We start from the raw sequence: 17,375 nt of genomic DNA, 5'->3' as shown, positions 1-17,375 counted from the left end.
GGATGAGAAGTTCCTTCTACCAAGTTATTATTGTGTGTTTATTATGAAATCATTTCTGAAATAATTTTTAGATTAACTTTCTCTTTTATATGTTATCTCATGAACTCTTCATGATCACCGAGTCTACAGTAGCTCCCTTAGTAGCTTACTACCTGGAATCATCAGGTTTTACATACGAATTCTTTCTGCCTTCTCCGAATGTAAGCTTAAGGAGAAGACGGACTTTGCCTCTCTGGTTTACTGTTCTTTCCCCAATTCCATGTACAGCGACGACCACCTACTGGGTTTCTAAGTGTCTGGGGATTGAATAACTAACCTGTTACAAAAGAAATGGAGTATACCGAGGATAAGATGTTTCATCATTTGCTTTCATATGTCTCACTGATGTTAACCACTTGGTTTTTTTTTGGATCACAGACAAGGCCTCCAGTTGAGCATTTCTCCCCAAGATATTGGGCATATCAGCATATGGAAATTGATGGTTAAATGTAATCATAGGTTAACCCACATTATTACATGATTATGACTATGCAAAGAAGAGTGGATTTCCTTATTAAAACTTATAAGCACACATATTGTAAAAGAGTATATAATTTAAAAATATGACCACACAATAGAAATATCACGATACAAATAATTTGATATGTTAACTTTACTAAGGATCTGTTTTTTTAACCTTTAAGAGATACAGACATTTAAGACCATCTTTGTCAATTGACAGTGTAATAGAGTAGATAGAGCCTGCACAGAGAACAATTAGTAATACAAACTCTCATCTCATGAACTACTTGATGATGCCAATGAGCAACCTTTGACTTATGTGTAAAGATGATTAACTAAAGTGAACTAATCTTTGTTTTATTTTAAGCTTTAGTAGAATATCACTTCTAACATGCATATGCAGCCTGTTTGGGTAATTAAAATCCTATTTGCTCATCCCACTATTGTGTGACAGAGATTTACACAGCTTGGCTTTGATAGTCCTCAACATCTGCCTATAGTTGCACTTTAGGAAGGAACTGAACACTTGCAGTTTAGGCGTTATCTCTCATTTTTCATGAGGAACCCTGGTGGCATAGTGTTTAGCCTTGGACTGCAATTTGCAAGGTCAGCAGTTCAAAACCAACAACTACTCTGAAGGAGAAAAATGAGGATTTACCACTCCTGTCAAGAGTTACAGTCTTAGAAATTCACCAGGCAGTTCTTCCCTGTGCTGTAGGGTTGCTATGAACTGGCATTGACTAGATGGCAGTGAGTTTGTTTCAGTTTACAGGTCTTTGGATATGGCCTGTCTCCAGCACTCGAGTGTTGAAATAGCTGTGATCTCTCTCCAGGTATTAGAGACTAATCTAGCCTGTTTACTATTTATTCAATTGTGCATCCTTCTCAATGTTCTCACCCCAAACCTATGCTTTTCCTGTTCTATTAGCAGTTTGTTTTATCCCCACTTCATGCCACTGATACTGTTCTTAGATTCATGTGGAGAGGTTGTTACATCCTCTTGACAAATTTAATGATCCTCAAGCTCTTTGAGTTTGTAACTTCATTAGCATTGTTGAATTAGAGCAGGATCATTAATTCCACAATTTATTATTTTTTAATGTAATATGGTTGCTCTGCACCAGATAAATTACCCTCATGGGAACTTAGTCTGGGGAGGTGAGTAGACAATAAATATATAATCACAACCAAATATATAAATAAAAGTTATGAAGAATGACATGAAGAAAAAGTGGAACATACTATAGACATGTAATAGAAGGCTTGCTTTAGATCGCTGTGTAATAGCAGTAGACTTTTAGCTGAAATGTGGACAACGAGGAAAGAAAACCTGTGGGATTATTCCTTGAAGAGAATGTATTGCAGTAAAAACATCGGTGTCCGACGAAGAGTGGAGAACAGAGAGGAATTGGGGGTGACTGGAGCATTGTGTGCTATGGGAGTCTCACCATGCCATTCCTGAGACCGAGTATATCCTAAACGAGAGAGGGAGCCATGTTTAGGAAGAGGCAAGGCATCAAACTTCTATTTGTTTCTGCTTTTATGATCTGATGTTGAAGAGGACTGGAACTAGATTGGAGTGGTAGCATGGTGGTTAGCGCCAGCCAGTGTAGTGGTTTGAATCTGCCATCAGCTGCACAAGAGAAAGATGAGGCAATCTGCCACCATGGGAACCTTTTGGGGGCAGTTCTGCTCTTTCTTATATTGGGTCACTATGAATTAGAATTGCTCAATGTGACTGGTTTTGAGTTTTAAGGGTTAGAATGGAATCCTTGGATTGAAGAGTTAAGCATTTGACTAGTAGCCTAAAGATTGGAGGTTCAAAGCCACCCAGATTGTCTCAGAATATAGGATTGGACATCTGTTGCTGCCATCTATAAATAAATTTTATGTTAATGATTAATTTCAATAGCTGGTTGGTTTTCAAAAATGTCAGAATGATGGATTTTAGAATTCCTAGAAAGATTAAGATGGCACTGACATATAGAGAAAAAATGAAATGGGGGGAAAAATCCCAGGCAGATTGAGAATAAGCAAAATACTAGTATGATAGCATGTAGTATTTGATTCCATATGAAGGTGATAGGTAGATTGAGAGCCACTTCATTTATTCCCTCCAAAACCAAATTTGACCAAGAAAAGCAACATAAAGCGAAATCAGCAAGAGGGTTTTTGTTTTCAATCTTAAATACAGAGAGATATGAGGATTAAAGGGAATATGACAAAATGTCCATACTGACAAACCACCGGGATAGCAGAGAAAGCTAAGAAGCAATGGAGTATATTTTGTCAGGCTCCAAAAGGTTCATGGAGCTTTGGGATTAGGTAACCGTAGCAGTACAGGGGAAGAAGTGAAAGGGATTGAAAGGAGGATCAGTTGAAAGGTAATTCACTTTTTCATCCTTTGCCAGTGCACTAATGTACTTTTCCCAACCTGAGAGAAAGAAAATGGGAGATCTGTTTTCAAGGTCTCTGGATTAGAGTGCACCAGGTACTGTGACCAAACCAATTTCTCTGTCACCAAGTGGATTCCCACCCATAGTGACCGGGCTGTAAATTATTGCATAAGCAGACAGCCTCGTCTTTTTTCCTGATGAGCAACTGGTGGGTTCAAATCTCTGACCATATATGCTCCTTAGTTGAAAGTAGAGAAGGATTATGTGAACATTGGCATTTGAGTGCTATGAGACACCCCCCCCCCCCTTCCCCTTTTCTCTAATGTTAGCCTAAAAGACTAGTAGCTATGCATCGTCCTGGTGGAAAATAGGCAGATTTTTTTTAACCATTTTATTGGGGGCTCGTACAACTCTTTTTTTTTTTAACAATTTATTAGGGGCTCATACAACTCTTATCACAGTCCATACATATACATACTTCAATTGTATAAAGCACATCCATACATTCCCTGCCCAATCATTCTCAAAGCATTTGCTCTCGCTTGTACAACTCTTATCACTATGCATACACACATTGATTTGTACATTTGTTGCCATCATCATTCTCAAAACACTTGCTTTCTACTTGAGCCCTTGGTATCAGTTCCTCATTTTTCCCATCCCTCCCTGCTTCCCCCTCCCTCATGAACCCTTGATAATTTATAAAATACTATTTTGTCATATCTTGCACTGTCAGATGTCTCCCTTCACCCGCTTTTCTGTTGTCCGTCCCAGGGAGAGTATGTGTAGGTCCTTGTATTTGGTTTCCCCTTTCCACCCCACCCCCCTACACCCTCCTGGTATCGCCACTCTCAGCACTGGTCCTTATGGGATCATCCACCCTGGATTCCCTGTGTTTCCAGTTCCTATCTGTACCAGTGTACATCCTCTAGTTTAGCCAGATTTGTAAGGTAAAATTGGGATCATGATGGGGGGGGGGAAGTTTGTATTTAGGAACTAGAGGAAAGTTGTATGCTTCATCGTTGCTACACTGTACCCCGACTGGCTCGTCTCCTCCCCCCATAGGCAGATTTTTTTTTTAAGGCTTGTAAACTATAGATCTTTATTTTTTTAAACAGCTTCTTGGCGTATAATTCACATATCATACAATTCAATAGTTCAAACCTATCAGGATGTGTTGTACAATCATCATCACAGTTTTAGAACATTTTCTTCACTCTTGTACTCAACACTATTAGCTCCCCATTTCCCCCAATCTCCCTTGTCACCCCCCACAGGAACCATTAATCCAGTCTCTGTAGATTTACCCATCCTACATTTCAAATACAGAAAAACATTAAAAACAAAAACTAGCAATAACAAGGTAAAGCAGGTAAAAAACCCTCGGTTGAAAATAAAGTGGACAATATCAAAAACTAGAATAAATTTAAAATGGATCATAAGGGAGGTCAAATGATAAGATGCTAAATTTTAACTGCATTCTGCATGTTAGCAAGGCTGTTGACATCCCTGGTCAATGATCTGAGGGGATTCACCAGAGGATTAATCCATGTGTATTTCTTCCTTCACTTTTTTGGGTTTGTTTTAACTGAAATTTTTAAAATGGGTCAAAAGGGAACTACTGTGATATTACATTTTAGCCTAATTATGTCTGCCATAATTGACCTTACTTTGTTCTCTGATTACAAGGCTACTCATATCCCTCAAATATGATCAGAGGGGAATCACTGGAGGTACACCCTATAATGAATTTGGGTGGGCCTTCCACTGTCTTCCATCATACTCTGCAAACCAGGTGATCACAGTTTAAGCTCTGAGACCATTCTCTCCTTTGAATCTGGATTATATTATTTATAATCCTTGGATCACACATGCTGGTGTACTTTTTCCACATGGACTTAGTTGAATCCTCACTTAAATGGCTGCTTGTTTAAGATAAGTTTTTAAGATTCCAGACACTATTCTTTTTGATAGCTGGACAGCATCTAGTTTTTTTCCTATTACACTCTCATAAAGCACCTGTAGCATCAGTGATGTCTTCATGAGGGTGAGCATCAAGCAGAGCCATAAGAACTAAATGTTCTTAGATTGGGGCTAGAATTAAGTTAATTAGATTCTTCAATGCAAAATTTTACCAACACAAAAAGCAAAATCAAAAGAGCATGGAATGGTACAAAAATGGTGTATTCTACGTGCTAGACTGGTTTCTTAAGGGGGGAAGAGGGCAGGTTAATAATTCTGAAACTGCATGTTGGACCAGTAAATAAGTGGTAAGTACCAAGAGCTAGGTTTTTCCCTTCAATATTTATGTTAAAACAAAGTCAAAGTCCATGTAACTGAGCAAAACTTTTAATTCGCTTTTATACCCAGATAACTCAATACTATCGGGTACCTGAGGAAAGCATGTAAAAATAAATAATAGAACCCAAAGTTATCAAAAATTAAAAAACAAAATGGAGTATGCAGTAGAGAAAAACATTTTAAAGTGTGCGTGTGTGTGTGCCCGCCCGTGCACATGCACATTGTTTAACTGTCCTTGAGCCAGTTCTCCTCATGGTGACGCTCTGCAGCATAGACCTGCACTCTGTAGGCTTTTCAAGACGGAGACACCCCCACCCCATCCCCACTTTGGAAAGGTATCCAGGCCTTACTTCCAAGGTGCTTTTGAACCACCAACCTTTTCTTTAATAGTCTGTATTCATTAGACGAATTTTCATTTCTGGTAGTGTCTTTGTCTGGTCTTGGTATTAGGATTCTACATGCCTAATAAAGCCAATTTGGAAGTCTCCCTCTTCCTCTCTTTTCCTAAAAGTGTGTAAAATGGCAATTGTTACTTCCTTAAATATTTAATGGAATTCACTGTTGAAGACATTTTAACCTAGAGGTGGTTGTTGTTGTATTTTTTTAATTACAGGGTAATTTCTTTAATTGTTGTGTGTCACAGAGTTGGTCCCAGTTCACAGCAACCCTGTCGGATGCAGCAGCATTGCCCCAAAGGGTTTTCTAAGCTGTAATCTTTGTAGAAGCAAAGATTACCCCCTCCCATTTAGCCTTATAAAATGCATTTTCTTATATATATATTTTAAACTTTTGTTATTTTTTTTTACTTTTATTATTTCTTAAAAAATAAAATGTCACTTGAACCTCCCTCTTCTCATTCTCCTTGTCTTTTTGTTTTAGTTGTTTGCATAATTGGCCTTAAATGAGGTGAGAGTGAAAATACATCTGTGGAAAACATCGTTAGCCTACACCCTGGAGGCTTCTCTCAGAGCACTAGCTTTGACTGGGTCTGTTTTCAGGACTCATTATGATCAAAGAAGCCTCCCAGGTAAGATTTAGGTTCCTGTGTATAAAGGGTTTTGCCCCTTTGAAAATATGAAGGGAAAATGCTTATTGACAGTTAATGTTTTATGGTAGTATGTGTTTGGTCTGAGAAGTTTGAAGGATCTTAGACAACAGATATGATTTTTCCTAAGTAGAAACGGTGAGAAGAGTTGGAGGCTACACTGGAGGAAGTGTTTTATTGTACATTGACACCATCAGAGGAACTACAGGCTTCAGACCTTGAGAGAGAGGCAGCACCGCTGTCTGAAGCCACCCCCACACCAATCCATGCAATCCTAATGTAATCCAGCCTTCAATCGAGTGCCCACTCCTGATTTTGAACATTGATGCATTGTTGCTATTTCTCTTACGTAAGGCATAGTGGTTACATGTTTGGCTGCTAACTGCAGGGTCAGCAGTCTGAAACCACCAGCTAGCTGTTCTTGGGAGAAAGTTTTCTACTCCCATGAAGAACTATAATCTTCTGAAACCCTCAGGAACAATCTGCCTTGTGAGTTGGCATTGTCTTGATGGCAGTGAGTGAATGAGCTGAGGAAATTCAGCCAGTGTTATCAAACATAAACATGACAACAATCCTCACAGCCCACAGACAGCAAAATGAACATGCACTAAGCAACCCTGGTAGATAATTTGAGAGTAATCAGAAACTGATAAGATCAGTAAAGGAAAGACTTGACAGGAATGATTTTTTTAGTTACTAATTTTTCAGTGGAATAGTAACATGTTTCTATAACATTTACAAATGATAAGTATATAACCCTTGAGTTACTACATACTGAGCATATTCAGGTAAACATTTGCCAGGTTAAGAAGTCGAACAATGCCAGTGCCCCAGACAAGTGCTCATCTCTCATCACCAGCTGCACCTGAGCCTGCTTTCAAAGGAGGAGAAGGATGTCACCATGGAGAACATCATCTCCACTTGCAAAGTGCAGTCTTAACCATGACAGACTTTGAAGGAAATTACATTTAGATGGCTGGCGACAAGCAATGCCAGTATTTGGAATGACAGTGAAGTTGGGTGATAGACAAAACTCAGTTGTTAGAGAATCGAAAAGAAAAACTGGAGATAGAAAGTTATTTGAGAAAATATTCATTAACTCCATTTTCCCAAGAATTTTTTGAAGCTCCCTCTTATTCACTATCTTTAAAATCTTGTTTCCAAAACAGAAACAGCTCCTGGTGTGTGGCTTTTCTTAACTTTCTCCCCATTTTCCTTCTTTCTTTTTAAAACTTATTGTGCCTGAGTGAAGGTTTACTGAGCAAATCTGTTTTCCCTTCCACCATTCAGACACATTGCTTCATGTCATTCTCAGCAATTCCTAAATGCAAATCACTAATCCCACTTCCTGCCTGTGTTTCCTGTTTCTGTTCATCTTTCTTTTCTGCCCTTCTAATCTTTGTCCTGAGGCAAACGGTGCCCCTTCGGTATCAAATGAGCTTCCAAAATATTGGAAGAAAGTTGAACAATTCCTGATCAACATATCATTTTAAGTAACATTCTGTACTCAATCTCTAGTTTGGAATAGCCATTGCAATGGCTACACCAAACTCACAGATATTATTTAAGATTAATGGGTTTATTAAGGAGGTTGACAGGTTGTAATGCAAGTGAGAAATGCTCAGAATAGTTGATGAGGACACATTACAATGTTCTTTCAGGTCTGCTAATAAATGCTCCAAAGGGCATACCACTGAGATCTAAACCTCAGCCCAAAAGCATTCCGCTCAAACTCCATCTGTCCAAAAACCCTGCTTCCCTCATTAAGTGCTCAGAGGCACTGCACCCCACAAAGACGCCAGCCTCCTGTCCCAGAGCACTCCGTTTTACTGGTTCCATGGCCTGGGAAGTCGACCACTCTGTTTCATGTCCTACCTCTTGGTTCTCTGATGTCATAGCTATCTTCCGGATACAGGAGATTGACTATGCAGGGTCTTGGGTCCATAGGACACTCTTGGCTCTTGCTGATAATGAGATACCTCCCCATCCTTCTCAGAGGGCTCGTTCTATATCTATCTATCTATCTATCTATCTATCTATCTATCTATCTATCTATCTATGTTTTTGTTTTAATGCAGAATTTATTTTGTCACCAACTTTATTTTTACAGTGTTGTTGTTTTTCTTACAGTTTTATTGGCACATAATCTAATAGGAATTCATTTGTTCAGTCATATCAAGAATTATATAATTACCACAATCAATTTAAAAAGCACCATGATAATTGCCTTTAAAATGAGTTGTGTAATCGCTCCTGCCTTCACCTGCCTTCATAGTTCACTCTTGAAATCCCCTTACCCTCTCCATTTCCCCACCCCCACATTCCTACAAACAGCCTGCATCTGTTATTATTATCTCTCTACATCCACTCCTTCTGTGTTTCACAAACTGCTAAATCCAAATGAGATAATAATAAACAAAAATGAAATAACGTGTTAAAGGATAAAACAATAGTAATATAATGATAAAAATACAAACAATGAGTGAGAAAGAAAAGACCACTATTTTAAAAGCCTGGGAAGAAATTTTGGTCATGGAACAAGCAAGAGATCCTTGCATCTAGTACAAGTTCAGGTTGGGTCTAGGAGGAGGTCAACTGACCAAGTATCAAGTTTGCTCCAACCACATCAAAATTGCAATGATCCCTGTTTGAAAGGAAGGCTGTTTCAGACCTTTACCTGTAGCGAGAGGGGATCTGTCAGTGGCTTAATCTGACTAGATACTTTTCAGATGGATTTTGGGCCTTCCACAAATTGGGTGTTCAGAATTTTATCTCTGAGACTTTTCCCATTGGCATATATGAATTTTGTTATTGTCATCTTTGGATCATACAAGTTGTTTGAATACAAACAAGCCTTTTAAGACCCCAAACACTATTCCAGTTGATAGCTGGGTACCATCTGCTTTCCCCACATTTTGTTATAGCACCCTTTTCTTCAGTGATCATTTCATGAAGATGAGTATTGAAGACTGCCATGTTATCATAAGTAACTGTTCTCGGATTGGGATTAGAGTTAAGTAGGAGCCCGGAAACTCTCTGCTCATGCTTGTCCCTGGAATATGCATCACTGAGGTTTACTTTCTCAGTTGTCTTATAGCAAAATCAACCCACCATAGGACCAACTACATTAGCACCAGCAACAAACCAACCAGCAAACAAACTATAACAAGAAAACAACATACTCAAGTCAGGAAGACAAAAACCCATATAAACAAAATGTACAACATTGTCGGTCATCCCGCTAGGAAATAAGGTGATGGCACTGATGGCATCAGTTGTACCAATGACACAGCACATTGGACACTGTCACCAGGGGCTTATTTTATGCATAGCCAGCTGTCATTCCAAGGAATCCTGGTCACAGTTATTCAGAGGTAAATCCTGGACTGTCTTCCTCCTTCTTACCAGACCAGTGTGGGGAAAGGTCTTTGGTCTGAGTTAGAGATGTTGGCTAGAAGAGACACATTAAATAACTCACTGCCCCTGCAATAAGAATTACTTAATTTAGGTATTTGAATCATTTTATGTAGCAAACATGTAGTTACTGTATATACTCGTGTATAAGCTGAGTTTTTCAGTACTTTTTAAATGCAGTTTTTGTGGTAAAATCAGGCACCTCAGCTGATAGTCGGGTCGGCCTATACTCAAGTATATATGGTATTTAGTTTTGGATAATCATCTGTGGGATTATCGGATGTTTACTGCTGATCTTGTTCTCTGCCCAACTTCTCATCTTTTCTATTCATTGGTTTCTGAATCTAAGATAAGAAGATGGAGTAGATGGAAAGAGGCAAATAGTGAAATTCTTTTCACTCAATTTTACTGTGGCTCTTAGGAAAAGATCCTGTGGGGAAAGCTAGAGTTGTCTAAGCTTAATTCTATTTATTTGATTAACTAAAAGTTTCCCTGTAGTGGAGAGATTTAAACTTAGGGTAAATTGTTGTGCTTCACTTCTCAACTTGGTGGAAGCCAATCATAAGGTTGAATATATAGCCCACCCCCAGGGGAACGAATAACAGAAATGTGGGTGAAGGGAAACAATGGACAGTGTAAGACAGGAAAGAACAATAATAACAGATAATTGATCAAGCTTTCACAAGAGTGGGAGAGAAAAAAGAGGAGCTGATACCAAGGGCTCAAATAGAAAGAAAATTGTTATGGAAATGTTGATGGCAACATTTCTACAAGTGTGTTTAATACAGTTGAATGATGGATTGTCATACGATTTTTAAGAGCCCCCTCCCCCCCAAAATAAAATGATTTTTTTAAGTAAAGGGATTTAATATACCTAATTTACAAGTATTTGCATTAAACTGATTTCAAAGAATGACATTTAAAAGTATACATGCATGCTTTTAAAATACTTGTCTGTAGTAGTTATGACCTTCAGGTACCCTGGTGGCGCTGTTGGTACATGTTGGGCTGCTAATAAAAGTGGCAGTGAGTGAAACCCAGGCAGAAAGATGAGGTTCCCTGCGCCTGTCAGGGTTTGCAAAGCTTGGAAAACTGTGTAGGGTGGCCATGAGTCCAAATCTACCAGACAGCAGCGAGTGTGATTTTCATGATGTGGCTGCTTGGACGGCCAAGGACTTGCCAGGACTCCTGCTGTAGGTGCTAGTTGACAGTTGACCCTGTTATTAGACAGGTATGGGATCCACTGGGGCGAGCTGGCTGAGAACATTTGGTCTACAGCATGTTTTAGACTTGGCTGGGCTTACATGCTGAGTGGCTATAGATCTTGCAGAATGCTGACGTCCCCCTTTTCCTTCCCCAGCCACTCAAGAGCCAGAAAGGGGAGAGGGAGCAGCAAGCTCGACGTTAATCTTTAAATCCCCCCAAAGATTTTTCTAATTGGACACTTCTGAAGAGAGAAATGCCTACTCCCTGAGAGAATGTGTTTTTGTTGCAAGCTGGGTCTTTAGCTGGAACTGCTTGAAAGGCTAAGGGCTGACTATGCACACATGTGCCCACGTACATACACACATCGAATTTAAGTAGGGTTTGACAAATATCCTTTCATCTACACACAGAAGAATTCCAATGTCAGATAACCTTACCTTAAAACAGGGGGGGGGGTGCGAGGGGGGAATCTACTCTCTAATATTTATTCATCATTAACAAAGAAAAATATAGACATGACTAAGGATAACAATTTCATAACTTTTGGAGAAAATTTAAAATACTGTCTTGGTTAGAAACATATCACCTAAATTTTTTAATTATCGTTATGTTTGGCTTTAATTATGCTAGAGGTTGGAATGTTTTTATACTTTGAATAGCCCTTCAGTGTTTATTATGTGTTTTTTTCTTATCTTGAAACCAGCACTTGACTGTAGTTATCACAATAGCATGTATACCTCTGTGTCAGTTGTTTGGATCCTACTTCACTATGCAGGTTTTTTTAGGTTTAAGATTAACTTAGAAATGCTCATTGACATTGTAGGGGACTAGTAGTTCTCTACTTACTGCTTTTAACTAAAGATGACATTGAGAAAGGAAAAATGAGCTTGGACTGAGAAAGTAAAATCTACTCAGCCACTTGAGGCTTTGGAATGATCCTGGCAGATACAGCCAGCCACCAAGTTAATGGGAAACAATATTCTCCTAAGGACATACTGCAGCTATAAAGTTTTGTGCCATTTCCCTTTTGGACAACTGTCTTTTCTTTCCTGACTGAAGAAATTCATATTCTTTAGAAGAAATAGATAAGTTGGAGTTTGAAACTATACCAATAAACATGAGGCATCTCTCTCTTGCCTGCATGGTCCAAGTCACTTTCCGACAACCTCAATTTATAACTTGGGTGCAGAGCTTCAGATAAAAAGTGTCTGGGCACGACATTCTTCATCAGTCTCACTCTCCTTGCGTCCCGGGAGGGTGCACCTGGGCTCCCTTTGCAATCCTGTCGATCTCTTTCCACACAACCCCGTGCACTCTGAGCCTATACGAGCCCAGCCTTGTTTAGATTCCACCAAGGGGTCACCCGTCCTCACACTTCTTAAAGCCTTTCCTTCCTTTGGTGCTGCCCACGCTTCGTCTGGTGTTCAGGCACCTGGCAGCAGTGGGTCATTAAACCTGATTTTGTCAGACTACCAGTTTAGTCTTGGTATTTTTAAGATAATTGGACTAGAGAACACACAGTTTATTGTCCATTTTGACCCTTCATCAGTCCAGTGCTGTCTAGTGTTCATAACTGGTCCTCACCTTCACCTTATGGGTCTATGAAATACAAAAACAGAAAGCAACCATAGAGCTATCTGGGTTAGGCCCTTCATTTTATTTTTAACGAAGTAGGGCAGCTAGCGTATGATTTAGAGATATACCATCTGAATGTCATCAGTAACATGTTTCCAATTTAGATATTAAGTAGGATATTTCTTCTCAGAGTTTTGCAAGTGGATGACTGTTCTCATGTGTCTTGACTGATTCCTGTATCTCAGGGCTGTGCTTTGAGGTAGTGTCCTTTATGAAGAAATAGCACTTACTCCACAGGTTATAGTTTGACTGTGATTTCTGTACATTTAGAACATGGGTTAATATTAATGACTACTGCTTAAAAAGGCAACAACAACCACTGTTATCCAGTCATTTCTGACTCATAGTGCCCCGACAGCACAGAGTGGACCCAGGGTTTCACAGAGACTGTGACTCTTTGTAGGGGAAGATGGCCTCATTTTTCTCCCACAGAGTGGCTGATGGGTTCACACTGCCAACCTACTGGTTAGTCTGAGTGTTAGCCACTATTCAGTCATCAGACATTTCTCATTGCTAACTTATAATTTCCTTAGTCAAAAATGAACATGATGCCCTACTTTGGACTCCATGTAGAACTTTCTTCCATGTAGTACTTGTTGCATTTCTAACTTATTTATCCTTAAAACTGTACTAAATGATCTCTTAGTATAGGCTATTCATTTTACTTTTTCTGTTTGCATTTTATTTAACTTGAGGAACACTGTGCTTTGCACAGAGCAGATGTTTGGTACACTCTCAGTTGACTAGACAGACAAGCCATTCTCGTTACTGTGGACAGTGCAAATATTGGTGAGTTATGTCTCAGAGGGAGAAAGAGACACAAATGTCAGAGCCTTGTGGAATGGCTCCAGGCCAGGCAGGAAGAAGTCACATTAATCCAGTGCTTACTGTCAATTCAAGCATTCTCCCTTTGGGCCTTATGCCTTTGGTTGAGTCATTTTAGTTGTAGGACTCTCTTTTCTTTAAAAAAAAAAAACAACAACAAAAAAAGGTGATAGGTGCTAATCTTGTAGCATTCCCCAGTGCAAGGTAATGAAAGTCATCCTTCATCCTCTTTTACCGCATGAAAAATTTTGAATTGTCATTGAAAAGAGAAGACGAGATGAAAGGATTCTGCGTAACTGAGTACTTTGGTTTGAGAAACACTTCTTGCTGGCAGTTAGCCAGTACTCTGGTCATGAGGATGGCGCTTCTCCCTGTGTGATGCCCTGCATACAGCCTGAGGGAGCTTCACTGCTCGTTTGTCATGCAGGAGCTTCTGTGCGGTTGCCTACTAAGCATTTTAAGGTATATCATTTGAGGTGCTTATTAGCTAATTGTTGCCAGTTTTTTTTTCTCAAATTATGTACATCGTAGCTAAATCTTGGAGATGAATGACAGATTCCTTACGTAAAAATCTATAACTCAACTGAATTATAGAGCATTGCCCTACTCGGCTTCCATCTCTTTGCTTTAGTCTAACAGCACATTTGAATAGAGAGATGTGGTTTCTCATTCTTAAAACCACTCTCCAGAGATTGCCAGAGATTGTTTGGGTATAACATAGCAACTCTTTTTAAATCAACAAGGTGCTTTTACTTAGAAACCTTACCTCTTTTTAATAGGTGATATGCAAATGGGTTTAAATCTCCTCAGTTGAGTATCCTAATTGCAAATATAAAGCCATTCCGCATAAATAGAACCTCTGTAGCACTTTTCCTTCATCAGTGGGCTTGTGTTCCACTATCTGTTTATTGTGGTTTGTAAATAGAACGCCGTTAATACCAGGATCACACCATCAGCAAATTGTTGGTGACCCTCTCATCTCTCCTTGCCTGTTGGCTCTGAGTTTGGTAGGCCAGCCTGTCTGGCTACTGTTGAATTGTTGTCTGACCAGGCTCAGAATCTCAGATAAATTTAGCAGATCTAAATCTCTCACTAGTCAGCCAGTGCTAGCACAGTGTGGAGAATCTCATTTTGAATCCAAATTTCCTCCCTAGCTGAAAATTATCTATTGGGTAAAATTGTATTATTTATATTTACTGAAGTTGTCTAACTTCAGCAGGGCTTTGTGTCTTTGCAGTCATGAAATGTTGCAGGATGTTGTTCTAATGTGATACGTTCAACTCTTCAAAATTTGAGGTGGTCTTCACCAATGTTAGCCCCAAATGATAGATTTTCATTTTTGCTTTCTTTTTGTTGGTGTTGACAATAGGAAAGCAAGGACTTAAAGGCAGCTCATAAATCAACAATGACAGTAAAGAATCCCATCTATAAAATCCTTAAATATCATTTTGAAACCTTAAATATTTGATTAGTCATAAGCTCAGTACTGTCCAGTGAATTCTAATTCTTGGAGACCCTATATGTCAGAGTAGAGCTGTCCCACAGGGCAGTCCTTTCCCAGGTTGTAATCTTCCTGGAAAGAGACAGTCACATCTTCCTCCAGGGAGCAGTTGATGGATTTCAACCACTCATCTTTCAGTTAGCACGCAAGGGCTTAACCATTGAGCCACCAGGGCTCCATAGTAGTAATATATCTTCGTTTTAATTTGTCACTTAATTAGTGTCTGTATGTGTTTTAGGCATTATGTTAGCTATTGAATATGCAACATATAAGGTGTAGTAAGTGCCTTTGAGTTCACTGTATAGAAAAGAGAAGTGGAGAATTGTAATTCATAGCACATTAAAATGAGAAATATACCCAGGGGTGTTTGGAGAGTGTATACAATGTCAAATGGGTATACTTACGTAATTTCATTAGAAACAGAGAAGATGGGCAGCCAAGGAAACAAAATCTAGCACCTGCGCATGAATCAGGAGCCTTGCTGGCTCAAGGGTCGGGCTTAGGGCTCAGCTTTGGGCTGTTGACCAAACCGATAGCCTCAGAAACTCTTTGTAGTAATTCTGCTCCATCCTGTAAAGTCACTGTGCTTCCACATGGAATTGTTGACAGTCGGTTGATTTTGGTTTGAGCATGACGTAGGCATTAGCTAGGGCTCAGGGATTTGGACAAAGCCTAAAACAAGATTTTTCATTTTCTTATCTGACTTTAGCGTCTTTCTTTTATTTCAACCTATATAGGAAAGAATAGAGTTGTTTTATTATTATTATTATTATTATTATTAATTGCATTAACTTATTTTTACCTTAAAAGTATTTCCATTTTATTATTATGTGAAAATGAAATAATTTCTTCACTTCTGTGATAACTGGTTAATGTGTTTTGTGCTTCTATGACTCTCTTAAGCTGTTTTTGTAATGGTTTTTCAAAATGGGTGCTAGCATAGTCTTCGTTGGGCCTTTTTTAGGGGTGAGTGGCAGGACCCCTAATTTTACCCAAAAGAAACTGCATTAGAAATGTACTGAAGCAACCTACCCACATGGAAGAAGCACACCAGCCTGTGTAATCACAAGGTGTTGAAGGGATCAGGTTTCAGGCATCAAAGAAGGAGAAATCATAGTATTGTGTGCTCACCTGCCCGATAAGATTGCTGAGGACAAATGGTGGCATGAGCAAGTATAATGAAGAAAGCTGAAGTTGCCCGGCTATCAAAAGATATAGTTTCTGGCATCTTAAAGGATTGAGGGTAAACAAGCTGCCCTCTAGCACAGAAGCAACAAAGCCCACATGGAAGAAGCACACCAGCATGTGTGATCACGAGGTGTCTAAAGGATCAGGTATCAAGCATCAAGGGACAAAAATCACATCTTCATGAATGAGGAGGAGTATAAAGTGGGGACCCAAAGGCCATTTGTGAACAACTGGACATCCCCTTACAGAAGGGTCTCATGGAGGAGACAAGCCGGTCGGGGACAGTGTAGCAATGATGAAACATACAACTTTCCTCTAGTTCTTAAATGCTTCCTCCCCCCAACTATCATGATCACCATTCTACCTTACAAATCCATCTGGACCAGAGGATGTACACTTGTACAGATGGGAACTGGAAACACAGGGAATACAGGGCAGATGAACCTCTCAGGACCAGTGGTGAGAGTGGTGGTACCGGGAAGGTGGAGTGAAGGTGGGGTCGAAAGAGGGAACTGATTACAAGGATCTACATATAACCTCCTCTTTGGAGGTCAGTCAACAGAAAAGTGGGTGAAGGGAGATGTTGGACAGTGTAAGATATGACACAATAATAATGACTGGTAAATTATCAAGGGTTTATGAGGGAGGGGAGAGCAGGGAGGGAGGGGAAGAATTAAGAGCTGATGCCAGGGACTCAAGTGGAAAGCAGATGCTTTGAGAATGATGGCAACAAATGTGCAAATGCACTTGACACAATGGATGCATGTATGGATTGTGATAAGCATTGTACGAACCCCCAATAAGATGATTAAAAAGAAATGTGCTGAAAAACTCTGCTTATACACTAGTATTTACAGTAAGTTGTTAATATTGAAAGAGCTAAGTAGTTCTCTATGCCTTCCTTATCATAGGTTTCTCCCTCTGCAGAGATTAATCATATTTTTATGATGACATTGATCCATTAATGCAGTTTCATTGATTTATTTGTCATTGATAGAAATCTGGAACTTGGAAGTTCATTACGTCTGTTTTATACATGTTAAGTTTGCGATGACCGTGGGGGTATACCCAAATGGAGATTTTCAGTTAACAGTCAGAGAAAGACTGTACTTAATTTTATAAAGACAATTTTAGAATGAAAATCAAATCATGCCATTCTTGTCCTCCTAACAAAGCTGAAGACCTGACAGTTGCTTTTCAGCAGGCACATGATCTAGCCTCCCAGGACCCTCTGACCTCATCTCCTAGTCCCCCTCTCCCAGTCTTAGCTACACTGACCTCTGTCTTGTTTCATAAGCAGTTCCTCAAGGCCTTAGGCAGGGGACACTCCCTCTCCCCCCCCCCCCCCCCCCCGCCAGAATCA

At 39.5% G+C, this 17,375-nt stretch overlaps 1 protein-coding gene across 5 annotated transcripts in view; it reads left to right on the top strand.

Annotated features, from left to right (window-relative positions):
• The window catches only part of NCOA1 (nuclear receptor coactivator 1), a 228,315-nt gene that overhangs the window by 112,259 nt on the left and 98,681 nt on the right, over positions 1-17,375 (top strand). Inside the window, exon 3 of one of the 5 annotated variants that reach the window (XM_075557032.1) lies at positions 6,078-6,225. The exons of the other annotated variants lie outside the window; for them this stretch is intronic. The gene's annotated coding sequence lies outside the window, so the exon portion shown is untranslated. The remainder of the gene's footprint in view (positions 1-6,077; positions 6,226-17,375) is intronic. 5 annotated transcript variants of the gene reach the window in all.

This window comes from Tenrec ecaudatus, chromosome 8, assembly GCF_050624435.1.
Source record: "Tenrec ecaudatus isolate mTenEca1 chromosome 8, mTenEca1.hap1, whole genome shotgun sequence".
Lineage (NCBI taxonomy): Eukaryota > Metazoa > Chordata > Mammalia > Afrosoricida > Tenrecidae > Tenrec > Tenrec ecaudatus.
The sequence above is the reverse complement of the archived record's forward strand: the minus strand, read 5'-3'. Positions and strand labels throughout refer to the sequence as shown.